This window comes from Condylostylus longicornis, unplaced genomic scaffold (genome assembly GCF_029603195.1).
Source record: "Condylostylus longicornis isolate FDR11 unplaced genomic scaffold, ASM2960319v2 ptg000046l, whole genome shotgun sequence".
In the NCBI taxonomy this organism is placed as follows: domain Eukaryota; kingdom Metazoa; phylum Arthropoda; class Insecta; order Diptera; family Dolichopodidae; genus Condylostylus; species Condylostylus longicornis.
Window position 1 is genome coordinate 1,225,154 of NW_026578015.1, and position 24,681 is coordinate 1,249,834.

At 24.5% G+C, this 24,681-nt stretch overlaps 1 protein-coding gene across 2 annotated transcripts in view; it reads left to right on the plus strand.

The window, feature by feature from the left end:
- Window positions 1–9,696: 9,696 nt before the first annotated feature.
- The window catches only part of LOC129610688 (protein outspread), a 181,523-nt gene continuing 166,538 nt past the window's right edge, over window positions 9,697–24,681 (plus strand). For both annotated transcript variants that reach the window (XM_055523337.1, XM_055523336.1), the window contains exon 1: window positions 9,697–9,767. The gene's annotated coding sequence lies outside the window, so the exon portion shown is untranslated. The remainder of the gene's footprint in view (window positions 9,768–24,681) is intronic.

Here is a 24,681-nt window from a genome sequence, read left to right on the forward strand (position 1 = left end):
TTATTAGAAAATTTAATTAATTATATTGCTAATACTAAATAGATGAGGTGGTGATTAATAGAATTCAGGGTATGTGATTTGATGATTAGTTTTATCATTCTATAGATACAAATTAAGTGTCATTATTTCGCTTAATTAATTTTACTTAAAATTTAAATCGCACTAGAAATCTTCTAATATGTAGGTTCTTATAATAAGCATTTGGTTGAAATTTTTGAATTTCTTGACGTCAAAGTCACTTAAATTAAATTTCATAATAATATTTTAAAAATTATGAATTTCCATTCAGTAATTATTTACTTCACTTTAATTATACAATATACAAGTAAATATACATTTATACATTTGTTTTTATACAATTTACAGTATGTGGACTCAAGAAATTTAGAAATCCTAAAGTATAGGGTCGCATTATCAATTATTAACAACTTGAATTATTTCTTTATTAATAAATGAGAATTCAAAACCTTAATTCAAATTTGTAATTCAATAAGCGTCTCCCCTTTCACATTATACGAGAAGGCGCACAGTATAATATTCTATGCGCCTTTATGCTGCAATATCTTGAACAGAAATCGGAACAGAAGTTCGAACTGTTGGAATGGTATTTAGAGTAAATATTGCACTATCTGTGTAGTATTTGTAACTCCAATTTTTATCTCACTCAAGAGATGGCGCACGTCTTAACCTCATCAAAATTTTCTCTTATATGCAGAAATCCGCTCCTTTATACATTAATAACATTTTATTTCTTTCCTCGTCTATGTATAGTCAAAGTACACTCATTACTTAAGGTTCCCCCCTTTATATATCTATTCAAAATTTGATTTGAACATTTCTACAAAACTCATACCATCTTATATTTATTCTTAAAAAAATTATAACCATCAAATTCTTAATAATATTGTCATAATTTTAAAATACCTTGAATTAAGTATACAGTATGAATCTATAAATCTCAAATTCGTCAATTTCTTCAAAAACACTTACATACTTACAGAGGCATTAAGTTTTAACAAATTTTAAAGTAATTGAACAAAAAAAAATCACATTTATACCAAGTACTTTCAAATTAAAATTAACAATAGCAAATATTTAGTAAATAAAAATAATTGATATTCTTGACATTCTGCTCATCCGTGTAAATTAAAACTAATTAGCATCATTATTTCTCTAATTTCAAAGTAAAACCAAAAAAAAAAAACCAATGATGAATAAAGAATCTTAAATAATTGATGCTTCATTCTTTTATTCAAAAAATTATTTTCTATTCGGAAATGTTATAAAAGACTTGGAAGTCATAAGCAAAAATTTTGTTTTGAATTCAACAAAAAAAAAAAAAAAACCAAAAATTAAGAGATAATCGCGCACGAGTCTAAAGAAAAAATTGAGACTTATCAGAAAATAACATTGTAATTTTTTTCTCTTTTCTTTATAAATCTTAAATCACCTGATCAGAGACAACAGTGTAAATGTTGAGATTTTAAGTAACAAATTAACCTGTAATTATTTTGACCTTGAAAAATATTAAGAAAATCAAAAACAAAGTCTTTTTGCGGGTATTTATCAAAAATTGGAAAAAAAAAAATGGTTATAAGTGAGGAACAAACGCAAAAAAAAAAAAAATATCCGTAGAAAATTGAGCGAATGGCATGGAATAAACAAATTGAAAAAAAAAACAAGTAAAAAAGTTTCAGTCAAACTTTGCCGATTTATACCCTAAACCTAAACCCTTACAATTTATTATTTTTTTTTTGTTTTTAATACAGGTGTTAAAAATTGTTGAAAGACAAAGATAAGCGGACCCAAACTGTTATCAGACCTGTCAATAGTGGTGAACTTTAACCCAACCTAAACCGCACCTGTATGGTCATAACTGACTAAGTGACTAACGATTAGTTTTACTCTTTCGTGTTTTTGTGTCTATATTTCTTGAATACGAAAATGCTGTCACAGCACTTTAGGCCAATTCGAGATGTCTCGTTCGCTTCAGTCTTTTTTCCCTATAAGTCGCGGGAAGCCTTGACATTAACATGCTGCTCTAAACGCACCCTATGTTCCATTGTATAGTTCCTTATCTCATCATTTACTTGGGAGACACCCAGGTCCTTATGAATATTACACCAGGGAGCACTCACTATATTACGAATATATAATTGATTATAAAATAAAAAGCCTAGTGAGCCAACTGAATGAAATTTTCAAGGCACTTTATTACCAAATTTCACATGAAGTTACCTCAATTAGTTTTTAAAGCACATACTTAACATTAGCTGTTAGAATTGTAAGGTAGCTGTCAAGAAATTCAATGACTCATACCTGTCAAGAAATTCAAATGAAACTTCATAGATGCACTTTCAATTGCTCACATGACCAACATTTTTAACCTTGGCTCTAACGAGATCAATTATCAGATAATGACTAGTTTTTAAGGAATTTAATGTCTTGTAGCATAATTTTTCGTAACTTCGGCAATACTCATACAAAAAATTCATTCAAACATGATTCATACCATCTCAAATTGTCTTCTTTGATTTTAAACTCAAATAATTTCAAAAAATTTATGTACGTATTGCAGCACTTTTAAAAATTTTTCTATTAAAAGTTTACACTAGATAGTTTATCTAGATGTATTATTATTTTGAAAAGATGTAATGGGTATACACAGACGTACATACATAATAAACTCTAAATTATATAATAACATATAAATTATACATAGCTACAAATTTATAATATTTTATAGGTGGTACAAGTATAGTTTTCTTAAGTAATACACAAAATTTAATAAACAAATTTTTTAATATTATTCACCAGTAATGTTATGTTAATACTATAAGCAAATGAAATAAAACTTACAGCTCATTTCTCTTATGAAGGGTTTCTCTCAGAGAAAAAATATTTCGAAAAGATTACGAAAATTTCATTCTAAATTTCGTAATAAAGTAGATTTTCTAGTAGACTTTCGAGTAGATTGCTTTCAAACTGATAACAGAGCATTTCGAATAGAGTAAGTAAAACATTAACGTCAAATTTCGTACCAAAAAAATATTCAAACATATTGTATGATCCAACCAAAACATATTGTATGATCCAACCCAAACATATTGTTTGATCCAACCAAAACATATTGAATGATATAACCAAAAAAAGTTGTATGATCCAACCAAAATCAAAAATTTCTCAAAAAGCAATTGATAACAAATTATTTTATTTTACAGTCACATATTTTGAGTGAATTTCGGAGCTCTAAATGACAAAACATATATATATATATACATATACGCAACCGCTTCCAGACTTCTTTAAATTTTAAATTTTACACATTATATCTCTGTTAACATTTCATTCTCTTTATTCTCAGCGTTATAAATGAAGCAGTAAACTTGTAATACCCCGTTAAATGTTGTTTCTTCGCCATGGAGTTGCTTTCAGCATTAAGCTTTCATTATTTTTTTATAACCTATATTAATTGAAAATTTTAGAAAAAAAAAATGTTGTGTTTGAACTGTAACAAGAATTATTAAGTTTTTTTTTCACTCCAAAGATCTTTATGAAGTCAAAAAAAAAAACACATAAACAGCAAATTTAATTTTGCGTTATTTAGAGTACAGAGTGGTTGGTGTTAGACAAGGCGGATCAGTTCCATTTTGTTTGTTAGCACTTTTTTTCGGATTTTTTTTACTTTTTTTGTTTTGCTTCATACCTCTATGCCTCACTCATTTTAATTTAAGATTATCTTAATTGAAATAATGAGAGAGACGACAAAAAAAAAATTTTTATTTTCGTGCGATTAAAGAACCGAAAAATAAGTGATTTTTGTGATATGATTTGAACCGACGTATTTAGATAATTTGGACAGAATATTTGTCTTTAATTAAATTTTATTAAAAAAAAAAATTGTTATTAACTTTATGGAGTAATTAATAATAATGTATTTAATATAAAAAAAAAACGAAAATTATGCGTAGATTTAAAAAAAAAAAGTAGAACTGTTGCGTTGTACTTTAATTGATTTTTTAATGGGAGTGTCTGCCATTTTCATTAAACAAACCAACAAAATTTCAGTTAAAAACTATATCGATGGAAATAATTTACGATACCGTCTAACACGTCTCATATAGGGGATTCTTTTATTAAGACCTACTATAGGCATTCAGTTAGGCTGGATATTAAGTTTTCCATTATTACACTATATATGATAATATAGTTTTAATCAGCAAGGGGATGGGGAATTCATGGAGAATTATTATACTCATTAAGAAGAAACAACAATCTATATTACCCTACGGAAGAATGCCCTGCGGCCAGTACAAAGGCAATATTAATCAAGCTAAATTGTTACGCTAAATAATCTACTTATATATACAACTTTTATTCCCCCCTACTCAGCTGAGAAGCACTTAGGACAGTCTTTTTTGACTTTTTAAATTCAACCTTCAGTTATATAAGTTATATTGTGTTATGTAGGCGGGTAACTAGCTGTAGTTTTTCTTTATAATAAATATTGTAAGTTATTTCGTTGGAAGGACCGATGTTATACCCATTACATTTAGTCTGATACAACTTAAATACTGCCATATAACAATAAGAAATATTAAAAATTAAGTGAATTCCTTAATTCATATTGTTTTACAACAAATCGATTATTTCTAGAAATTGGCAACTTTCTTATTTGTTATAAAGAAAATGAATTGTCAACTGAATTACTAGCGCCATCTTTTACTAATTAAATAATCATGCAAATGTCATATCATAAAATATTCTCTCTTTCTCCCGTTTCTTATGAAGAGAAAATATTTTGTGTGTTACTGTTCAATATATTCATGTTCGGAAATATAAGAATAAAAAATTTTCACGATATTGGGATTTACCAAATTGAGTTAATTGTATTGGAATTCATGAATACAATCAGTTTGAATCCTACAAATCTTCTTGATTATAAAAAAAAATTTCTAAATATTTGAAATAATAAGAACATCATCAATTCCATAGAATATTTGTTCAATTTTACGATAAAATAAATTGCAGTAATTTAAATTGCAACAAATACTCGTGACTTCATATTTAAAACATCACATTTAGTAATTCAAATGTTATTTATTATTTTACATAAAAATTTTGCTTGTTCTTTATAATTTAAATAAATAATTTTTTCTCAAACTCAAATAAAATTCACCATCATCTCGTTATATAGCACTCCTTTAAGCAAAATATTCACAATTTGTGTTTCACCAAAAACTTAAAACACGTGTGCAATCAATTCACTTTAACATTACATATAGGAACATTTTCTACAATATTTATTTCAACATTTCAACTATTGTGTGTCTATATATCCAATAAAAAGAATAAAAATAAAAATAATGAAATATTATTTTATAAAAATCGAATAAAATTTTTAATTAAAATTTCGTGATCAAATTTTTCACTGTATATACAATTTCCTCTCCGCTCAGCGCTCACCGTGTATTTGTGAATATTGTACTCATATATTTTAAATTTTTTCTCTCATTGTTTTTTTTTCGTTAAAATTTCGTGGGTCTCAATTAAAATAAAATTTTTTACAAATAGTATAGTTTTAAAATTCGCAATTTTATGCTATTTTATTTCCTATTAATAATAAAGCATTTAGAGAAAATACAATAAAAAAAAACTTAAACTCATTTGATATTGTGAATAAGCAAAGACAAGCACATACTTACGAATCATACACGATATTATACGTATGTACACACGATATCATACTTAAAGGCGGAAATTCTAGAAATTTATTTAACTTAGGTAACTTAACATAGTCGTAGACCAATAGGCAAAGAGTTAAAATAGAAATATTAAACTGTCTTATAACGGGTACCCAGTTAAATTAGTTAGATATTTATTATTATTGTTATTATTATGTTACTGTTGTGTTTGTTGTGTTACTGTTGTGTTATTTTGTTTTTGTATTGTTGATTTAATTCTCGAAATTTTAACTTTTCCATTTTCTTTTTTTATGTTGTACATTATTTTTTTTTTCTCTTTGTAAATTAATTGACTTCCGTTGTTGTTAAACTGCTGAATAGTTAATAATAAATTATTCAGTGTTTAAATTTGATATTTTGTTAATAGTCATTTTTATAATCAAATTTGTTCTTTGCATGCGCATAATATAGCTTATGTATACATTTGAAAAAATTTATTGTACCCAAACATGAATATTTGAGAAATAAAATGATTTTTTATGACGTCTTCAATATTTTGTTCTTTAAATTATGTTTGATTTGGTTTGATATGGCTATTATACTTGTTTGATTATATTTAATATGAATATCATACTTGTTTGATTACATTTAAGTTTGATATTATTGTTTATACCCTTATTATTCCTTCAAACCTTATTATTGATTAATTTATTTTATTATGGTAAAATTTTAATTGAAAATCACTATGAAATACTTGGTAATTTTAATAACCGTAAATTTATATTATTTGATATCAAACCTAAACTTTTACTGCACAAAGTGGAAAGACAGGGGTTTGTCTGCTGTAATTGAAAATGTCATTTGAAAAGGAAATTATTTACACGAAAATAACAATTTTTATTTTCTATATTATTCTCATATATGTCGTTTTTCGAAGTATTAAAAGTTCTTGAGACTGAACTTCATACTTTTTCAAAGTAAACTTTCTCAATTAAGGAAATTTTTCTCGAAGAGAAGGAGATAGAGTCTCAGAGAGAGAATTTATGGAAAAGAAGGTGTATTAAATAAGTAGAAAACTTTTCAACACGTTGAACAGTATAAATAGCTAGACTAATCTGAATGTGTTCTTATGTTTAGGCTGCTCTATTATGAGTGTTATGATATTTCCCACTAAGTCACCAGATAGTACCTACCACAATCTCTGAAGCTATTTCTTCGGGTGCAATAATTTTAAATATTCATATTTTATAATTAATATTTTATGCATAAAATAAAATATAAAAAAAAAAATTGTGGGCTGGTGGGTAATACAAGATGATCTTGAATAAAAAATTTTATTTTGTTCCTATGGTTAGAATAATTTCAAATTCAATTTAGACTTTAGTAATGCATTATTAGTTAAGAAATTTATGTTATACTATTATATACCATAATATTTAAAAACGTATAATAAATAAATTTTATGTAAAAAATAATTTTGTTGATTAGTTCCACTTTGTTATATTAATTTGTTAGTTTTGATTGATATTTTCATAAATATTTTCATGTTATATTTTTGGTTTGTTAAAAAAAAATAAAAACAAATTACAAAAATATTATTAACAATGAAAAATTTTAAGGTCATTAATAATAAAATTATATTGTGTATAATACTTTTAATATTTTTCATGCGTAACACAGAACTGTTATACAAAAATATGTATTACAAGAAAACGTGTATGTAATTTTAAAATAAATTTTTATTAGAAATATTGAATGAATGCGCTCACTCTGTATAATTGTAAATAAAATATTGTTATAATTTTAAAGGTCATACAAGAGTGATATTTAAAAGAGCATAAAAATAATATGATTATTTAATTTGTTTGTTGCCATATTTATTTAACAAGTTAATTTGTAATGATGTTATTGTATTTATGTTTATTATTTATTTATGAGTAAGTAATTATGTTGATTGTTTAACAAACAATAATGGCATTAAATACTTACAAATTATTGAAAATTTTTCTATAATACCCACCCAATCAAACATAAGTGTCATACATTCTGTATTGTATGAGTTACTTAGGTGGTATTGCCTCGATGAGCTTTTGAATGTTCATTATCAATTTCATCAATTCACTTTGTATTATGAATTTGCTGTTGCATAATACAAATTTCGACTTTAAGCCTTATATATTGACACAATTGCATATTTTATAATCCAACTGTTTATATATTATGTGTTTGATTATAACACTCAATTAGTTAATTAATATTTCATTCCATCTATTTGTATCCTACCCTGACCACTTAAATGAAGTGCATTTTATGTTAATAATTTTAATTATTTAAATAAATTGGAATAGTTTTTTTAAATTAAATGCTCTTTTTAGTGCAATGAATATTTGCAAGAATTTATGAAATTTATTTTGAATTAAAATTTGAACCACGACACTGGATAGTATAAGACTTCCACGTATATAGAGAAAGCAACTCTCATTTTGTTTTTATGTCATTAGGCTGTAGGGCAGTGTTTCAACAATTTGTTAAACATATTTTTGGATTATTTACAAAGCAAAGAGAGCATAATTTTTAATACAACCGAGAGAATAAAACTCAATACAATACAAGAAGTCAGCAACACAACCCATAGTAAAGGCTCCGTGATATATTAGAAATTCTACCATCAGGAATGATACAAATATCCACTCTGCAAATGAAACGGCATCAATGGCAAGTAAAAAATATCTAGAAAGAATAAGCAAACACTCAAATCAACTGGCAAGGAACGTACTTCAATTGAACTATATAAGCAGACTCAAGCGATAACATCCTCTTGATTTGCAAAATAGATATCTACTTCAACAATAGCGACATATATATATATATATATATCAGTAGCTGGAGCTCAAACACAACATAATATGAAGAATGGGAAGGGACTATTCCACTGGGAAAGCCCTTTACAAATCACTTAAAGAAAATATGTCAGAACATCTACTAAATGTCCGAATCTTGCTTTCGTAGGGATAGATTGTAGATTTAAATAAGAAGATAAAAAAAAAGAAAAAATATTTAGAGAGAACAATTTATTGACTACCTTCTGTCAAATTAAATAAATATTAAAATAGACTTACCATGTTCATTTAAAATAAATTTTGAAATTTATTATGAAAAGGTGTTGACTTGTTATTAAAAATTTCTCATTAATATTTTTGTTCTATATTTTGTAAACTTTTAATTTATGACTGAATATCATAGAATATTTTTACGTTTTTTTTTTTTTTGCTCTCCTCCGTAAAATGCAATTGAAATGCAATTGTAAAATGACCTTTAAATAATTCTATTCTATATTGTGAATAAATAAATCAAAAAAAAATCTATATTAGAATTTTTGTAATATTACAGAAATTAATTGAAATTTAGGTTCAAAATCATAATAAACTTTGAATGAAATTTCAATTAAATTCAAAATTAAATAAATTATAATTTATGACAGAAAGTAAAAAAATTAAATGACAAAAATTGTTTTTGAAATGAATATTTTTTTAAATAAAAAATGTAATTAAGGTGGGATAAAATACCAGAGCTCTGGACTGGATTATACAATAACTAGGAAAACCAAATTTCATTTAAACATTCTTTTAATAAAATCTTAAGAATTGTAATACCAAACCTAAATCTATATTCTTGCGGTATTTGGTTATTGGCGGCCTTGTGTATACTCGTATGACTAAACAATTTTTATAATAGAATGCAGTAGAATAAATAAATATGTACATAAATATTTGGAGAATGTGTTTTTTAAAATTGAGGTTTGTATATGCGTAGAATAAACCCATATTGTTTAAATATGAGGCATTCTTATTCAAACCGTTTAATATTCAATTGTAAAATTTTTAAAATTAAATCACATTACATACATACATTTTTTTTTACAATCATTTTGAAATTTAATTAATTTTTTTTGTTTTTAATTAATTTCTTTAATAAATTTATTATACTTTTATTTTATTTCAGGCAACACGTAAAATATCAAAATGTGGTTACCTATTTGTGGCACCTGATTGGGATTTTAACAACCCACTGTATAGAACCAAGGTAAATGAATTCATATAAAAAAAACTAAATATATTAAAAAATTTATGTTTATGTATGTAAGTAGGCAAATTATATTTATAGATATGTATATATATACATGTGTAAATAAAATCAATATTTATTTATTCGATTTTATTAAAAAACAAAAATTGAATAAATCAACCATTTTAAAATCATGTCAATTATTTTTTATGACAAATTCTTTAATAATAATTATTTTACATTTTATTTACTATTGTATGTTTATATGTAATATGGAAATTGCAAGAATTTTTATTAAAATATTAAAAAAGGCAGATGTTTGTGCACTGAATATTTTTGTATGATGAATGAAACACTAAATCTTTTGTCGTTCAATACAAGGAGAGATTAGAGTTTTGTTATTAGAGAGATCAGAGAAAAATTAACTGTATTTGTAAGAAAATAAATGCAAACAAATTCTAGGTATCTACATTTAAAACCTAGAACCAGTACTTACAACTTGTCGTCTTGCAACACTTACAACTGACTGTCTTTTAAGAACTCATTTAGTTGAGATTAAAAGTGTTCCTTATGACATTTAAAAACATATTTTAATTTTTTAATTTTTTTAATATTTCTAATTTAAATTTTTTGTTTTTTGAAAATTCTTAATAAACTCTTTATAATGTTATTAACTTATAATCATAGTATGTGTGTAATGTGACTAGTGCCAATTTTCTTTTAATTTTGTCAAAACACACAAACGGTTTTGTATGACGACTGACGAGTGATAAACGAATGACGACTTGAATTATTAATTTTTATTAGTCATAAGTATAAGCAAGAGAAAAATCTCTACGCCAGCAATCTACTCTCTATACATAACATTTCTTAAACGAGAGAACACTTTCTTTTCTACTGATTATAAAATTTTATTTGTTTCATACAAATCATGACAGTTTTGTTACAACAGTAACTAAAACTCTATTTATTTTTGAAAATATACTGCCATTATGATTACTGTTATGCCATAACAATATCAATCTGTTATATTATTTTATAAAACGTAAATAAATACTAATGATAATGTTCGATATTGTCGCTAATAAACATTTTGTCGTTTTTATTAATTACTCTGCAACATTTTGTTTTCTTCAACATTTATGCAGTTTTTTATATCAGAGACTGAAACAAATCTATGTAAATTTGGTTTTCATACATATGGTGTCATTCATATTGACCATATATGCAAATACAGGTGAATTAATAATTAATATTAATTGAAAATTGAAAAAAAAAACCAAGACAAATTTAAATAAACATGAAAATTCCCAACTTCAAATCAAAGTACATAAATATGAATGTATTATTCAATATTGTACTCCGTACAGGTTTTTTAGAATAATAGTAAAATTTACATAATAAGTAATAATTTTTGAGTTTGATTATGTTGCTCATACTTCTGTTTATACACATGCATACTTTTTGCATGAATATGTTCCCATTATGTTGTGTTGCGGTGATTCACAATCACTTCAAATCAAAATAATAATAATATCAATATTATTTTCAGTACAATTTATACGTATACAATTTAAATATGATTTATTTATTCACTGATTTTTCGTAATATAATTGCGAAAAATATGGTTACATACATGTTCATACATATCCTATGTATAAGCATTATTCATACATAATATGCACACAGTATGTATGCATACATATTATGTTGACTATATGAATTTAATAGAAGAACAGAAGCAATTTTATTGAAAGTTTAGGTCAAATTGTTACTGTATTAAATTAGAATTGATTCATACAATACACAACTGTTACGTCCTATACGCATTGTTAATAAATAACATTTCATTTGATTCGAAAAAAAAATTAATATCAAAAAACAATATAGCAAATTATTAGATATTATATGGGAATCTGTTATATTATAGGAATTGTTACAAATGTTATAGTATCAGGGCTGTAAGCTACAAAAGTAAGATCTGATCTACAAAATAACTGTGAAATAGGCCGTTTGTTATTAATTTACTGAAGAAAATGAGTGGAATTTTGGAGTTTTGTGCAGTTTGATGCTATTTGAATTTAAAACTTTTGGTTTTGTCAGCAGTTTTTTTCGCGATATGCTAATTTGATCCGAAATTCTTCATTTATTACACTTATTGGATTCCTGTCTCACTTAAATTCATGGGAAATGAAAAATAATTCTATTAATTTTATTGTTAGAATTTTACAACTTCACCCCTTTTTATAACAAAAAATGGATTTTAAGTTGACAACTTTTATTTACTCGAAATTCCCCTGCAATTTCTATTTCTTTATCAATATCAATTCTAATAAATTCTAATAATTGTGCAAAAAAAAAAATTTAAATAAATTTTTTTTTTAATGAATTCAAAATCAGCGCAAACATTTTTTTTATTTTAATAAAATATTTTAATTGTTTAGAATTTAATTGAAATTGATTTATGCATTTTAAATTGTAAAAATTAAAATAATTTCGCTTAAAAGAATAAAAAAAAAACAAAAACAAATTTTAATTTATTGTCATAACACTAAAACAATAACAACAATAACACGACAGTAACAACAACAAAAAATTGTGTCTCTCACAGTAGGATATTTTTTTTTTTGTTTTAATGAGTGCAAATTTGAGTAAATTTTAAAATCAATAAAAATTCTAATATACTTTCGGTGGCAATAAAGAAAAACAGTATAAGTTGACGTATTACAAGTGACATTCAAATTATTCACCCTCAAATTTATATTCCGGCAGGTACCGCACATTATGTTGAAGGGCAATTCTATTCTAGCCGCATAATCCTCTAACGGATCTATTTCGTGTAGACTGCCCTCAAATAGGCAATTTCCCTACGAGAAATAGTTAGGAGTCAATCCGTCCTCACGAGATCGTATTTTGGTCACATCATTCTTGCCTATTGTGCCTATCATGCATTCGTTTTCACTGTGCTGATAGGAACAAAAACCCCTTCCGCCACGGAATTGTCCATTGCTTTCAAAACTAACTGTAAATTGTCTAACTTGATTTACTCGAAACTCTATCAACTTTTACTCAAATCGCTTTTCCTTATTACCCAAGAGTAATAATAGCTGCCATTAATGCTGCAAATCCTTGATTTTCCCACATGTACTTGTATAAGTAAAATAGCAATGTTAGAAAAACAAAATTCAAATATCAAAATTTCTAAAAACAATTTTTCTCTTTCTCTTTCATTCTTATTAAAATTATAAAAGTTAATTAAGATACAACAAAATATAAAATCCAAATATGTACAAATATACTTAAATCTTGTAACTTTTATATTTATATATGAGATAGAATTGAAAAGATTATAATCGACCTAGCCTAAAGCTATAAAATATTCTATTTATCTGGTGTTAAAAATCTATTAAACAATTATTACAAATTGGAAAAAGAAACAGAAATGTCATGTTTGTAGTATTTTGCTTTTCATTTTTTTATTTGATTTAATACAAAAAATTATTTTTAAAATTAAAATTTATAATTTATTACCATTGAGGCTCTTAACATATTCCAATTGATATTTTTTTTTTCACTTTATACACAATTATTATTATTGTAAGAAAATGCAATTGAATGAAAAGATTAATTACCTTTTAAACTCTTTTAAAAATTTTGCAACAATGTTGTATCAGGAAAAATTCTAGTTTTTTTTTTGTTGCAAACCACACACAACACAACACTAGTTTGAATTTAAAATAAAATACGAAAAAGGAAATTTTGCTCTCTTCTTTTTTTTGTGTTCGATAAGTCTGACATTCTCTGAAACTTGTGCAATAGCACAAGTTTCATAATTCTGTTGTGATTGTAGGAAGAAAGAGAAGAATAGTAGTAAAAAAATTAATGTTAGGATTAAGTTATTTAAAAGTTATTAACGATATGTTTGACTGTCCTACAGAAGAGTGAATAACATTGAATTTGAAGCAAGTAAAATTGCAAAAAAAAAATATTTTCACTCAAAAATTTTTTCCCATTAATTTTGTAATTAATTTTTCGCACAATTTAAAATTTACCCAATGTGCCGAATTTGCAAATTAGTGTGAACTAATAACACAAATGATTGACCTATTAACACTTTCATAACAGTAAGAATACAGAATACGCATAACATAAATATGTACTTTCATTGATTTCGGCTTAAATAAATTCCAGTTTCTTCTACATACCAGCAGAAATTCAGCTAAGAATAAAAGGTTTTATTTCTGAATTTGCTTGATATAAAATTTTATTGTGGAATCACATTTAAAATTAATCAAATTTCTTGCATCAATAAAATGCTACATATAGACTCAATAAAAGCTGTGGTAAAATGAGCTAGAATGAGCTCCATAAGTTTGAGAATTCCGACAATAAGAGGAATGTGTTCTTATTCTAGATTTCAATTCTTTGCTCTAACAAAACTGCACAAATAATTATCCAAAATTTTTTTTCAGAACTAAATACTTAATATGAACTGCTGTTACTCAAAATCATTCTTAGAAAGACAAAAAAAAAAAAATAATTGTAAAATTCTTAATAATTACTAAAACAACTAAAAAAACAAAAAAAAAAATATAATTTTAACAGAAATTCATAAATCATAAAATGAAACATAAATCAGTAGAACAAAGTTGTAAGAATACAAAAAAATAGAACAAAACTCAAAAGAATTAAAATAATCCTGTGAAAAAAAAGGCTACACTCACACTAAACAGCACGTTATAAGCTTGAAATAGAAAACAAAAAATTAAAAAAATAACTGCGAAAAACACAAAAAACCGCTAAACAAATTCCGTGAGAATTTTTTTTTTCTATTGAAAACCCCTGCTATATAACACTAATCATTTCACGAATCACTAACTTTAAAATAACTAGCCAAAAATCATAACAAAAAAACAGTTAATTGAACATGAAAACAACTCATAAGAACCTTGCAAAATAGCAGCAAAAAAAATATTTAAAAAAAGTAATTATAGAAATCAGTGATGTGACTTTAACAATAATTTGAATTCGGGGTGTGCACACTAATATACCACCAAAGAAGAGAGAAAATCGAAAATTAACCGGAAGAATAAAGAGCAATCAATTTTACGGTATTTCCCTTGGGTGAGAAATTTTTCCCCTTCCGGGAACTCTTGATTTGAAAATATTTTACTGAAAGATCCGTTAGAATTTTCCCCCGGCTATTGCTTATAAAAATATGGCTCGAATAATAATAACTCTTCGGGTCGTAATTGATCACAATTTCTTTGCCTTGTCACAATTCAAGACATTTTGAAGGACGTAAAAGATTCGTTGTCTTTCTTTTAAATGTTTTTCACTGATCCACACTCGGCCATCTTGAGGTGAACATTATATTTATACACTTCGATTTTTTACTTTTAAATTTTTTCAAGCTTTGCTCGTCCCTCTTGCGGTGAAGTTTTAAATTAAGTAACAAACATTTTACATTCTGCAATATTTGTTGTAAAACTCATTTTTTTTAACATTTGCGTAGCGTAACAAATTGAACCAAAGGTAGGAGTAACTAATATTGCTCAAGGTATGAGGGTATATACTGTCGAGCTCTCTCTTAACAGAACATAGAATTCATAATACAAATCAAAAGTGTTCTTCTTTAATTGTAAAATCAAAGGCGCGTGACTCTGCAAAATTTATTAATTTTTAATTCCAAAATCCGGAGACGCCTTTTTCTCATTTCAATTCAACTCTCTTATGCGGTTATTCTAATTGTATATTTTATTTGTTTTTGGTTTTTTTATAAATCCACAATAATCTGTTCATCTCTGTATATAGAATCGAATTTGCTGTTATATTCTCTTACTAATTTAACAGAAATGACATTGACTGTTTTTGTTTCGGTTTTTTTCTATATTTTTAACAACTCTGTTAGAAAAAAATCAAACAAACCAATCCTCTTATATAACATTTCATATTATTATAAAAAATAATAATCAATTGTATTGAATCAGTGTTATTTTTTTCTGTGTTTTTTTTAAATAACGAAAAAATTAACCACACGTCGCTTCAATAGCAAATAACAACAATAACAAACTTTAAAACAAAAAATTTTGTGAAAAAAAAATTCTTTTATAAATATGATCGGCAAAATAATGTTAAAAATTCCGAAAACAAAAGAAATTCAAAAAATTCGTAAATCTCGTATTTTAGTATACCAATCCTTAAAAAAATTGAAAAACTAAAAATACTTAAGAATAAAATTAAAATTTTTAAGATTTTTTAAATAAAACAAAAATTATTAATATAGCAAAAATAGTTAAGGAAAATTTAAGTAAATTAATAATATTTTCTTTTATAACAATAAAAAACACATTATTAAATAAATAAATTGTTAAATCAAATAACAAAAATTTTTGGAACAAATGATGAAATTTTTCATTTTAATGAGAAAATAAGAAAATCTCGGATTTGAGTAGAAAAATATTTTGTAAATTACAATGAATTTCTTATAAGATAACCAAATATTGTTGAATTGAATAATAAAATCTTTGGAACAAATGACAGAATTGTTAATATTAAATACGAAAATAACGAAACTTTTGGAGTTTAGTCCGATATAAATGTTCAGGCTCTATACATCGAAATGTAGAATGTAGCGTTAGGCTCTATACATCGATATGAAAAACTGTAGCGTTAACACACGAGCTCAACATCGAGATTCGAAATACTTTTTCTTTCTATATAATCTTTTCTCTCAGATTTTCAACAAATTGCTGAGAAAACAACAGTAAAATTGTACAAAAAAAAACTCTCAAAGAGACAATAATAAAATATTAAAAAATTAAATTAAAAAAGAAAACTAAGAAAAAAATAGCCAAGGAGTGTTCAATAAATTTGATTTAAAAATTTTGATAAAAAAAAAAAAAACAAATATATAAAAAAATTATATAAGCTGAGAGAAAAAATTATAAAAAAAATTTTTAGCAACTTTGTAAATAAATAATAATTTTGTATAATTTTGTGGTATGGCATAATTTTATAATATCACCAAATTTTTGTTACTATTATTTAGTATTTAATATATTTTTAATTTACGTCTAGTGTGTGGGAGTTTAAATTAAATATATAGAGAACAGAGGAGATATGAAACCGGTTTACATTAGAAAATTTACTGTATGGTTGGAAAAAGTGTTTCCCTTTCTCCTTTTCTGCTCATAAAAGAGCCATAATATCGGCATACTTGTCATCAGCCGCATAATATCTTTGTACTTGTCATCGCACACTAGGTATACTTATAATCGCAATGAATACTATATCAATGCACAAATTATATTCTCATGAAAATACTGCATGGCATGCAGTACATGAGAGCTTTACATGAGAGTATATATGCATATAGTTTGAGATATGATTATTTTTTAGTAACGCACTCATCTCTATACTGTAAAATTCGCTCCAAATTCATTATTTTCATGACGATTACCTCCTAAATCACTTATTTCCCTTATTAATTTGCATTACCCCGCAATATTCATAAGCAATTTATGATCGTAGCGTGTATTCGAACGACTTTTAATACAATTCGAAATACTGACTATTGCAAGTCAATTTTGGTTAATTTACTGGAACACTAAAATTAATTATGATAGAACTCTTTGTATTTGAATAAATTTATTTATTTTTTGATAAACATTTACGGGAATTTTGTCTGGTTCTATTAAAGTGCTTATATAGTAAAAATTATCAACTTTATTCTTTTGTCATCATTCAAATACAACCAATGCCTTCTTTGTCATTTTCACTGCATTCAAATATTTCAAATAATTCCAATTTTTTCCAGAAATTTCAACATCATAAAAGTGAAAATTATGATGCCAATCAAAAAAAAAATGCTCTAAATTTTATAGAAATCTTGCATTCACTGGAACGCTCTACTCTCTATAATTTTTGTAATTAAAACTAATTGGAATAAAAAACAAAAATGTTTAAAATTTTAACGAAAAAAAAAAATAATTTAAAAAAGAAATTTTTCATTTTCATTCCAATTCCATTCCAATTTTTCATTCTGATTCAAAAAAAATCTCAAAAATCATTTTACATTTTGAATACTCATTTGATGTGCACAGTTGAATGCATCGGTCTTTAATATCATAATACAAAATAATTGCACATATGTGCATTCTCAGGAAAATTATAAAATTTTTTTTTTCTTGTATACAAAGAAATGATTTTTCATCCGGTAAAAAAACCAAATGAAAAATTTTTTTTTCTATATGCAACATTTATTTTTTTCCAATTGAATGGAAAAACTATTTTTTTTTTTTGTGCTTTTCTCTTATGGAGGAACTTTTTTATTAAAATTTAAATTGTTCACTTATTTTTCAACTTTTTAAAAATTATATTAAATTTTTTTTTATTTTTTTTTGTAATTTTACTTGTAATTTCCAGTTGACCAATTAATTAGATTTTTACATGTTTTTACTATGTGCGCGCGGCTGCTTATGGTGAAAATCATAAAAGAATTTCATTCATTTTATGCTACATAAAATTTTGTATATTGTATAGCCTAGTTGAAAGTAATCATTAAAATATGTATATATAAGTTTGCATATGTGCAAACATGCACATACATAGTATCTTGTTCTATGTATAAAGGAAGATTGTGTATATATAGGCACAGTATATATAAGAGCAAAATAAAATTTTACAATTAATTTTCGTGTAAAAATTCACGAATGACGGACAGATGATGATTACTACCTGTATTTTGTTTTTTCCTTTCTTATTGCTTACACATATCTATTTATTTATGTTTAGTTTTGAAGAAGAAACTGTGATGCATAAATAAACAAAATGAGTGTACCATAATTATTTTACTACTGAAAATTTTATGTTGAACATATAATAAAGTGCTAATGGACTTGTAATTCGTAAATTATTGCTACTTTAATTATAAAAACGATATTTCCAATATTATACAAAGTTTTCAGTAAAAACCAATATGTGGAGACTTTGTGGAGACTTTTTGGAGACTATGTGGAGACTTCATTAAATCATCTGAAAGTAAAAAGAAATGCTGCGCAAATTGTAAAATGAAATTTGAACACTTGTTTTTTGTATAATATTAGAATTAATAGGACGAAAGCTTTGGAAGGGCTATCATATACTGAATATTTGTTAGTTTTGTAATTTGGTACAATAAATATTCCATTTTTGTTACAGTGTTCTGTCGTATTTTTCAATAAGATCCTGTTAACAGAACAGAACATTTTTATCATTACTAACACTTTTGATTTATTGTGAATTTATTGAACAAGACACCATATTTACAAAAACGATTATAGCTAAAATATGTTTAGTTTGTAGAAATCAACTTTTTAAATGCAAATTTTTATTTAACTATGACAGCTTAACAATCTCAATTTACTATAAATTTTTCAAAAAAAAAAAAAAAATAGCAAAATTATACATTCATCTTTTCGATATAATTGCATATCTTATTTGAATGTTCAATTTAATATAAAACATCCTATTGTATGCATGAAGTAATTTAACATGATTTCTTGTAATATAAAAGATGAAAAAAATAACAAGAGATCATTAAAATCTTAACTAAATTAATATAAACATGAAAATTGTTTGTTTTCTTATCATTTAATTTTTAGCATGTATTTTGATCATTAAAATATAAAAAGAAAAATCAAAATTTGTGCCAGCATTCGATTGCAATTTACAAGTGATACATTCGATAAACGTTAAATGTGCTAAGGAATTAACAGCTTGATCATGAACTGTCCATAATCATGAGCCTGATCATGAAAGTATACAAAAGTTCAGTTCATAGTCTTAAAATTTTTTCATTAATTAATGAGAAAAAATGACAAAATCCAATTGAAAATTATTAATTTTATTGGAAAAGTCACAAATACGTAATTTAATAAATCAAATGAGAATTTTGATTTGAGAGCGATTTAGTGTTTTTACTCAAAATTTTCTCTTCATCTGTCATATGCTTTGAATAATAACGCGACATTCCTTAAATTAATCACAACTTTGAATTTGTGAAGCTATGTAGAATTTTCTCTCCACTCTTGTTTTCAACTCCATACTGCTCAAATTTACAAAATTTTCTACTTAATATGTTTTTAGCTCATATTTTAATATCCTTATCCTTGTACATTCTTGTTTATTACTATATATTTTTTTTTCATATTTTTCTTAATTCTCTTGGATATCAAGATTTCGGAACATGTTCCATATTAAAAAGTATATAATAAAATATCAAACTAAATTATCGTTATTAAAACTTTACTTTTAGTTTATAAGTTATTTTTTTTTTATCTTTTAGAATTTGTTTGGCATGCAGTTTATGCAATAACAAGTTTACAAACTATTATGGTATTCAAATATTAACAAATTCTATATTTGAGTAAAATATAAAAAGAACCTTATAAATATTTTAATGTTAAAAATTATAAAAAACAAAAAAAAATAATATCAAAAAAAAAAAAAAACACACCTTTCTGGAATTCCTTTTAATTTTTTTTTTTTCTCAAATATGCAAAAGTTAAAAATCAGCAGAAAAACTCTTAAAACCAATTTTATGGCTCATCTTCTCAAAAAAAAAAGCAAGAAAATCCGGTATTTCTCATCCAGGAAGTAAAATAAATATTGAAATTACATTAGAAGAGGATATTTTTGCTTTTTACATATATCTAAGTGATTAACTTAGTGCCTTATAGTGTAATGTTGAGTGCCTATCTTAAAATATAAGAATAATAAAAACAAAAAAAAATTCTATGCGCTACTACAATTTACAACAGGTACCAATGTCCAAACGTTAAATACCGTTCGTTGTACAATATAATAAAATATATTACATACACACATATGTACATATGTATATACATACATTCATTCACATACATTAATATTTTGTATACTGTAAACGTATTTTTTGAATGGCCACATTAAATGAATATTCTTTTTGCTACATAGTTACACTCAATGTCTTGTACACATCATGTGCATTTTTAAATGTTGATGAAGATAATAATAATGTTACTTATATACACTAAACATGTGTATATATACATATATAAATTTTTCTTGTAATTATTGTTATATCAGTTACTCGTGTGTATAGATGCGATAAAACAAAGAATATTAAATAAAAAACTTATGCTTCTGCGTTTTTTTTACAGTTTGGTATTCTTATATATACTTAATATGTACATACATACATACTTACATTTTTCTTAATGTCAAAAACTATTAAATTTAAAATTTTTTAAAATCTTCAAAAAAAAAAAAATTTTAAAATAACAATGAAAACATGCGTAACATTCCCGGATTGTTATCGCAACTGTATTATGATTATGTGAGAGAGATAGAAGTGATAATAAGAGAGGGTATTTTATTATATTCGGAATATGTACGAATATAGTTTCGTGTAAATAAAATTTGAATGAAACTGCATTTTTCGTGACGTTTTATAAGAATGACACTTTAGAATTAATTTTACATTTTAGATAATCGGACTATTTACAGACTCATTACTATATTTTTGTGTCAGAGAGTGATAATTTCTCCAATATTGGGTATATATATATATTGTATATAAGTTGCAAGAAGTGAAAATTGACTGCAGAATTTTAAAAATATTTCATTTAGATTTAATTTTAAATCTTCTAAATTTTTGTCAATTGATCATAAAATGGAAATACTCTCATTCGGTGTATACCTTGAAAAATAAAAATAACTAAAATGCTTTAGTATTAAGCCGCCAGAGCTATATTAGTTCAATTCAATGATTCTATTTAGTAAATTTCAATGTACACTCAAATTATAAACTCAATAATATTCAATCATTCATTTTTCACTCGCATAATCAACTCAATAATATTGAAATTCTTAATTTTCACTCGAATATTCAACTCAATAATTCCTAAAATTTTATAACTAATTCTCCAGTTCGATTTTTGCAACTAAACTGAATATTTCAAGCCACATAATCGGTAAACAATTAAAGTTCAGATTTCAGAACTGGTCAAATGAATTATTAACTAAAATTTGAGTTATTATTTTGAGTGAAATTTTAATATTGTCATTTACGACTACGAATATTCTCTTCTTTATATTTTGATACACAGACCAAGCATACAAAAACATAATTTTTTATAAAATTCTGGTTTAATAAAAAAAACAATAAGTAAAATAAGAAAAAAAAAAACGCTATTAAAATTTATTAAGAATTTTTATAGGTTAAATTATTAAATTTAAAATAAAAAATTAAAAAAATTTTTGGAAAATTTATGAAAAACATAATGAAATATTGTTGAAAATATTTTTATTTATTTTAAGTATAAGCCGAAAAATTTTTTAATATTCTTGAATAAAAATAAATTTGAAAACTGGTAACAAAGTTTTTTTTTTTTATTTTTCGTGTGGCTCATCTTTCTCTTTTGTTTTAAAATTAAAAAAATTATACAAAATAAATAGATTTTATTTAAATGAGATATTTAGGTATACATAAAATATTTATTGCGTTAATTTGTTTCAATCAAACATTAAAATGACATTATCAACATTACTCTTTTCTAATACACAACATGTTGTTTTAGAAATTCTTTAACAGTATGAGTGCTTTACTTGAGTTTTTTTGTGTCAAAGAAAGTTGAATTTAAGTTGTACAACAACGAGAACATAATTATTAGGATAGTCTGCCATTTTTCTTCATCTTATAAAATTATTTGGCATAATAATAATGAAACATGAAAATTGTTTACAACATACACGCAACATGTATGAGAAGTAATCATACATTTATTGAAGAGAGAATCAGATATTGAACATAATCCAAACCAATACCATAGAAATTAATTTTTAAAATTTAAAATTTAATTTTATAAAATCATTTTGCTACAGGCAAAGTGATCGCTCTAAATTTAAATAAGTTTAAATATGTAAAATTTTTAAGTAATTACACTTAAGTAAGAAAAAATTTTTAGCAATTATAGCAAATATAAAGGAAATATTCTTAATAACTTTATTGTACAGCAATTTGCAAAAATTTTGAACTTGTAAAGAAGTTGTTATTATATACATACAGTAATCCCTCGCATAAATGTCACCTCAATAAAAAGTAGAAAAACATAAGTCTCAGAAATTTGTAATATCAGGCACTTTAACCTCGATTTAAGCCACTTCGTTTAAAATCGTAAATTTTCAATCCAAATCACGATTTCAAGCGAGGAATAACTGTTTGGTCCAAAAATAGACTAAAAGCGAGAAATTACTGTAAGTATTTTTAAATTTTTCACATTATGATTTTAACTCATAAGTACTCGTATAACTATTTCTAATATTATAAAAATTTCCTTAAGCTCTTTATTTTTTAATAGCCTAACATGCACACTATTATATTTTTTAAAAAATCTTACAAATTTTAATTACCTATTTTATGAATTTTTTTACAAAAACACAAAAAATATAATAAAAATATTTAAATACAATTAAAAGTAAATTTTGTTTTTTTTTTTCTTACTAAATATCTTCTAGCACTTATGTATAAAAAATAACTCGAAAAAAATACTTAATTATCTTCGAATCAAAAGAAAACTAAGCATGACGCCATTCCTTTTTCCGTATATAAGTATTTAGGTACCAATTCAAATTATATAATGTAAGTACTCAAATTATTCAACTCATATATGTGCATGTAGCCTATTAAATAATTTTTCGAATAATTAAAATGAAAATAAAAAAAAAAAAAACTCATCAGATAAATTCACTTAAAAAATAGAGAAAAATCTTCAAGAAAAAAATCTACAAACGTTCTATTAATTAAAGATGAACGCAAAATTGCATTCTAAATATAAAAAAAAAAAATTCTTTATCTTTAATGACCAAAAGAATGAGGAAGAAGAAAAGAGTGCATATTTAGTAAGTGCATATATACATAAAATTTTAAAGACCCCATCGTTTACATTAAAATCTTTTTAATTTTCTCATATTTCAAATGTAAAATTCTAATTCATATACACATAGTAAATACAGAACTACTTGTATACATTCATAGTATATCACATTTTTATGAGTACATAAATAATCCGGCAAGTAATCAAAAAAAAAGGAATCATCAAATTTTCGAACTATTATAAAAACTACAAAAACATTTTTAAATTTCAAAATGAATGAATTAAACAATTAAAACTTCTAACTTTCTTGCTGATAACACACAATTATTAATTTTAATAAAACTCCCAAAAATATGCAAAATTTTTAAGTTTCATAATTTAGTCAATAATTTAACACATAAACATCTATGCTCATGTTTTTGAAACAAAATCCATCTATATAGATCTTAGTATGAGAATAAATTAAATTCTTTTTAGTCATCTGAAATAAATAAATAAATATACGTGTTACTAATAATGATTACTTTTCTCGTTTTGGTTAGGGAGCAGGATTCAGTGTAAATTTATAATATTGAAATATGAGTTCTTTTCCATAAAATTCTGAATTAAATTTTGACAAAATTAAGCATGTATATATGTTTTTATTACAATGTATATGCAATTGATTAATTGTAATATTAGAAATTTGTAATCAATCGAGTAATTTTAGTACTTATGTAACTGCCTTACTATGGTTTTCAATTCTAGTAATTACAATTTTCAAAATAGTTACTAAATTATGAATAGTTTTGTAACAGCAATTAAAAAACTCAAATTTTTATTTAATTCGTTATAATAATTACTTTTTCTGTTACTTTATATAAAAAGTACTCAGTTCAGGAATTATGAAACAAATACTAAAATTTATTACTTGCTTTCATTAAAAAAAACTATAAAAAATTAAAAGAAAATTTTTAATGTTCTAAATTTTTTTTTTTTTCATATTTTAAATAATTTCGAAATTTTTGTTTTTTTCTTAAGTAATTGCTATTTT